Consider the following 6,000-nt stretch of genomic DNA (forward strand, 5'->3'; position numbering starts at 1 on the left):
CTTCTTTTCAGCAGGGCACATGATCACTGAAACATATAATCCAATCAGCTATTAACTTCTTTAGGACAGGGGACAAATTCCAGCTTGGCATTGTTAATATAGATCTTCCTTGACTTACAATGGGGTTACCTCTCGATAAACCCACTGTAAGTTGAAAATATTGTAAAGCAAGAATGCATCGCGGGCTTCTCTGGTGGCGCAGTGGTTGAGAGTCCGCCTGCCGATGCAGGGGACACAGGATCGTGCCCCGGTCCGGGAAGATCCCACGTGCCGCGGATCGGCTGGGCCCGTGAGCCATGACCGCTGAGCCTGCACGTCCTGAGCCTGTGCTCTGCAACGGGAGAGGCCACAGCAGTGAGAGGCCCGCGTACCACACACACTCACACACACACACACACACACACACACACACACACACAATGCATCGAATACACCTAAACTACCTAACATCATAGCTTAGCCTAGCCTACCATAAATGTATTCAGAATACTTACATTAGCCTCCAGTTGGGCAAAATCATCTAACACAAAGCATATTTTATGATAAAGTGTTGAATATCTCAGGTAGTTTATTGAATACTGTACTGAAAGTGAAAAAAAGTATGGTTGTCTGGGTACAGAATGGTTGTAAGTATTTTGGCTCTTTACTCTCGTGACGCTGGGGCTGACTGAGAGCTATAGCTCACTGCCACTGCCCGGCATCACGAGGGAGTATCATACTGCATATCACTAATCCGGGGAAAGATCAAAATTCAGGACCATCGTAAAGTTGAAAAATCATGTCAAACCATGTAAGTAGGAGACTCTCGGTAGTCTCTTAACTTTCCTCCTTAAACGTTTTGCAAAATTCTACAAAGCTAACTTTCCTGAAATACAGCTCATTAATTCATTTATTGTTCAAAACAAAATTTTAAGTCTTAAACTCCAGGATATTCTAGAGTCTGGTATCAACCATCTTTTTCCCCCTCCCGCTTTCTTCCTGCTATTCTAGCCAGGCAAGAGTAATTCTTCTTTCTTACACATAATTACCTGATTATTGATTTTTGCTCAATCTCTTTTCTCTCAAGTCCATTTTCTAGCATTTTATCCCATCAGTGTTCTAGCTATCAGTGGAAGCATTACTCAAAACATCACTGCCTATACCACAACTTTTTCTGATTTTCCATCTCCTGTCCTCTTCCACCCTCTCACCCAAGTAATCTTTTCATACGATGTACTCTGGTAAAATTTTATCTGTTTTAGTCTTCTTATGACATTCTTGGTTTCTAAATAAGGGTCCCCTACTTTGTGGCAGTCACTTTCATGTAACCCAGGGTGGCGGTGGGGAGAGGAAAATAAAATTTGATCTCTGAATTTAAGGAGTTACTTAAATTACTTAAAGTTACTTAAATTACTTAAGTTACTTACTTCTCGTAAGCCTAACGAGAAGACTGGCGAGTAAATCAAAGACGAACACACAGTGTGGTAGATGCCGTATCATGCCAAGAGAAGTGAGATACTATGGGCAACCTGGCAAACAACTGAAGACTGAAAGAGCGAATGTAGAAGAGAAAGTTGAAGGCATAGGGGTTACGAAGGGAGAGGAGTCAATGCCAAGTAGCTGCTGAGCGACATGTGCCATGATATGGAGTTCAGGATGCTTTTCAAACTCTCCCTTACACATCTTACTACCACTACCAATTCTCTTTTACAAACATGTAAGGCAATTTCTCCCTTGCTAACCTGAGGGAAGTATTCAGTCCAGTATATTCAGCCCTTAGTTTAGCTTAAATGTCTTTAAAAAAATATATATCAAAACCTGCTTAAAGTTTGCATATACTGTAATATGATTTGAAGTTGAAAGTAGCAAGAACTAAGTGGTCACACGTGAGAATTTTGGGGGGGCTTAATTGTATAATGGTAGTGAGATCAAAAAAGATGAGATGGAAAAGTGAGACCCAAATTACACAGCTATTTTATCACGCTCTCTAGGAAGCTTCTTGGTATTGGCTGGGATTGTGAGAAGCAACTGTAATTTTCAGGATCAATTCAAACTTGTAAGATGTCAAAAAATTTGAAGGTACTTTTCTTCCAATTGGCATTTTCTTTTTCTGTGCTAAATAAAACTTTGTCCTATCACTTTCCAAATGATCACATCCAGGAAAATGTAAGTGAATGATATTTCATGAAATTAAATATAGTTATAATATTTTCTCTGCAGTAAAAATAAAGGAGGTCACAGATTCAGTCATATAAGACAATGATTAAGATTACTTGTGAGATCAAGGATAACAAATTTCAGAATTTGGCAGAAAGTGCAAGTCCAAATAATGTATCTAGAGATTAAAAATGTACCAATGACAAATTGCTTTAAACCTATAGTTAAAATTATACATAAGGGACTAGGAATTCGGATTAAACAAACAAACAAACAATTTGGTTCTAGTTCTTCTTTGCTCATCAGATAACTTATTTAACTTCTCTGGACCAGTTTTCTACCTATACAATGGAAGGACTGGACCAGGTCAGTGGTCTTTTAAAAATAACAAAATGTATATATGTAAGTAGTCTGTTATTTCCATTTGAAAATGTGAAACTATGTCTCTTAGAATCACACACACACTGAAATTTACCATTAATTTCCAGACTTTGCTCTTTTTGAGGAAATTTATGGTTTCTTCCATCTCCTTCTTCCAACTTCCATAGCTTTATAAATTAGGGCACCACAATTTCGCAGATTCTAGATTGTATGAGAATTTATTTAACATTTTTTTATAAGAGTCTTACTTCGGCATTTAAAAAGCTAATACATTTTGCCTTCAATGAGTAAACTCAATTAAAATGGTGATTCCTTAGGAATTTGGATACTACAATTCCAAATGCTCTATAAATTCAAGCTCTATAAAATACTGAACTTACACAGTGGTAATATTATGATATGATTATGATAATGATATCATGTCTCATACACAAGGAAACCCTTAAGCTATTATAACTCATATTTCAGACAATGCAAACTTAAAGCAAAAATCCTTTAAGTATTATGTAGAAATGAGAACATGTTTCTTAGTTACATACTATATTACCATTATATAAGTAGATACTTAACATATGAAACAATTTTGACAGAGGAAGGGTTTTTCAGCTTCTACTGTAAGAGTTTACTGAGCTCTAGGAAGTCAGCTACTGTCCAAAGCTTTGAGTGTATGGGATTTGCAGCTCTAAGACAGCTATACTATCCTTAAAAAAAAACAAAAAACAAAACACAACTATCATTAATTAAAGGATAAGGTTATTGTCTAAACTGTATGTAATGAAATGAAATAATCTGGTTCTTACAGAACAAGTGAAAACAATAATACATTCATCTAAAAAGACACATATTCATAAAATGCCAGAAATGAATCTACATAGTCATTAACTTAGTTTAAAATGTGTATCTTATTACGTACAACAAATGATCAATTCAGATTATCCTTATGACTATGCTATAATGCAAAGCAGTAGAAGGTCCACATAAAGAATCACTTCATTTCATTTTTTTCTAACAGAAGATATATTTAAAAAGCAACGTAGCTTTTCTCACCTTCGGAGATGGCCCGCACTCCGTCTGTGGAGTGTGTTTCTCTCTAAATAAATCCACTTCTTACCTATCACTTTCTCTCTCACTGAATTCTTTCTGCCAGGAGACATCAAGAATCTGAGTCCTGAGACTGGGTGTGTGACCTCAGTTAAAAGACTGTGAGTTCAAGTCCCAATCTGGGTTTTGGCTGGCCTCGAGCCCCGGCCCATGGGTCCAAGTCCCGATACGAGTTGCACAATCTCACCTGCACCCCAGACTCCATTAGCCGCCCCCTCCCATGTTCCCACAGTCTCTGTGCTCACCCCATCCTAGTGCGACAGAGGAAGCCCACAATTCTTCATGACAACCCAAACCTGATGCTGGGGCTTTTCCTGAGAGAGGACGCATGAGGCACGTGTATCACGAGGAGAGAAATGAATCATCTTTGTGGGTGGGAGGGAATAGACCCCGGCCTCCATGACCTTCCCTGCGTTCCAAAGGGCAGATTCGAACAATTGCGAATCAAGGGAGGAACGGCCGAGAAACCACCTGAGGCAAGATTAAAGGGACCAGGGAAGCTCATCAAGATTAGGAGACCCACCACCTGAGACAAGATTGAGTGCAAGCCCTGCACACACCCTAATGTTGTCAGCAACCCCACCCTTGAACTATTGCTATAAAGCTCATCAAATGCTCCTGGGTTGAGACACACAATTTTGAGAGCCACGAGCCTGCTGTTCCCCCTTTTCCTGGCAAAGCAATAAAGCTATTTTTTTCTACTTCACCCAAAACTCTGTCTCCAAAAAAAAAAGAAAAAAAAAAAAAAACCAATGTAAATATATACGTTAAAGTTTTTCAACAAAGTTGATTACTGAAGCTGAAAATTCTTACCAGTACAAGTGATAATACCTATTATGACATTAATCCAAGTAGACTGCAATCTAATGACCAAATTACCTTTAAAATTAGATGTCAGTTTTCAAAGCACATGGAGTTTAAAAGATAACTTAACTTGGTGGATTGAAGCATCCTGTGGAGGAAGACTAGCTGGGTTTGAATGCTGGCTCCAACACTACTGTGACACTCGCTAGCTGTGTGGTCCTGGAAAGATGCTTGAATGCTCACGTCCTCATCTGTGAAAGGGAACGATTATGGTACCTAGTCTCCAAGATTATTGTGACAGGTAGATGTGGTGATGTGTATGAAACACTTAGAACAGTGTCTGGCAGATGGTAGTTGTGATAAAAAGTTTGTTGTTATTATTATTAATATTATTATATTTTATCTTGACCAATGAGTAGGTTTAAATTTATATCAAAACGACACACAATTTAATGTTCCAGTTTTCTTAAGCACCAAGGCACAAAATTCTGATTGAGAAAATTAAAAATGAGATTTAACGTAGCTTCTCATTTCATTACTTGCAAATGCCAAGTGGTTCTCAATTTTTTTTTAAGTTACAGACTCCATCAAGACAAAATTTACTGATATCTTGTTTTTAGCCAGAAAATAATGTTTTGCAATCTATTTTAAAGGATTTGAGACACTAGGTTAAGAAATTCTTATACAGTTAATAATTTTTGAGTAAGGTTTGTTTATTCTTTCTCTGATGAAAATATTGAGGAATTTCATATGTTTAATAAAAATTCATCTTCTCTATGTATCATCTCCCTCTATAAATAATTACTTATATCATCACATAACATGGTAAATGCCTCATTATTCTTTCTCCATGAAATACTTTAAAGCTTTAACAGTTGATTAGACAGTTATAGGTATAAAATTTTATGCTAAAGACAGCTCTGAGATGCTAATTAAAAGGTCACATAAATATGGATGCCAACTCAGTTGGAAAGAGTTGGAACAGACACTGATTACATCAGTCACAAAATGATGGCACTTATAGCACCCATGAAATATTTATTTAGAGCAATTGAGGTGTGAGGTTTTCTTTTCCCCAGCAAAGCAATGCCTGCTGAGTATATAACATTTTTTGCCTCTAATGTCTCTCTGCTATGATGGTCACTGCAGTGATTAAACTTGGTTTTATATAATTAGCTTGTGTTCTAGACAGTAAAAGTAAAATCTCATTTCATAGTTTAAAAGTATCAGTGAATTGAATTTAATTGATTTTCCTTTCCAAGGCTCTGGGTGTGGGTATCAGAATACTCCTTTCTGTACTCTGCCTAGTGTAATCCCCGAACTTCATCCCCTTCCAAATTCCTCTCATTTATTATTGTTCTCTTCAGGGAGGGCTTAGGAATTGGTCCAAAATGTCTCTTCTGAAAGATTATCTGAGTGTCACCACTCCCTGTGTCCTCAAGATAAAGTACTTGTTTTTCCAGCTGTTGGCACCATGGCAAGTTTATGTACGTAAACTCATTCCTTATCTATTTGCTACTTTGGGGAACACATGTGTTTAGAGCACTCAACTTTGAGTTCACTCTGTTGCATGAGTCT

At 37.5% G+C, this 6,000-nt stretch overlaps 1 long non-coding RNA gene across 1 annotated transcript in view; it reads right to left on the bottom strand.

Moving 5' to 3' along the window:
• LOC136793975 (uncharacterized) overlaps nt 1–3,643 on the bottom strand; it is an 89,378-nt gene extending 85,735 nt beyond the window's left edge. The window contains exon 1 of the long non-coding RNA XR_010840089.1: nt 3,565–3,643. This is a non-coding gene — a long non-coding RNA (uncharacterized lncRNA). The remainder of the gene's footprint in view (nt 1–3,564) is intronic.
• Between the last annotated feature and the right edge of the window lie 2,357 nt (nt 3,644–6,000).

The sequence above is a fragment of the Kogia breviceps genome, chromosome 4, assembly GCF_026419965.1.
Source record: "Kogia breviceps isolate mKogBre1 chromosome 4, mKogBre1 haplotype 1, whole genome shotgun sequence".
NCBI lineage: Eukaryota > Metazoa > Chordata > Mammalia > Artiodactyla > Physeteridae > Kogia > Kogia breviceps.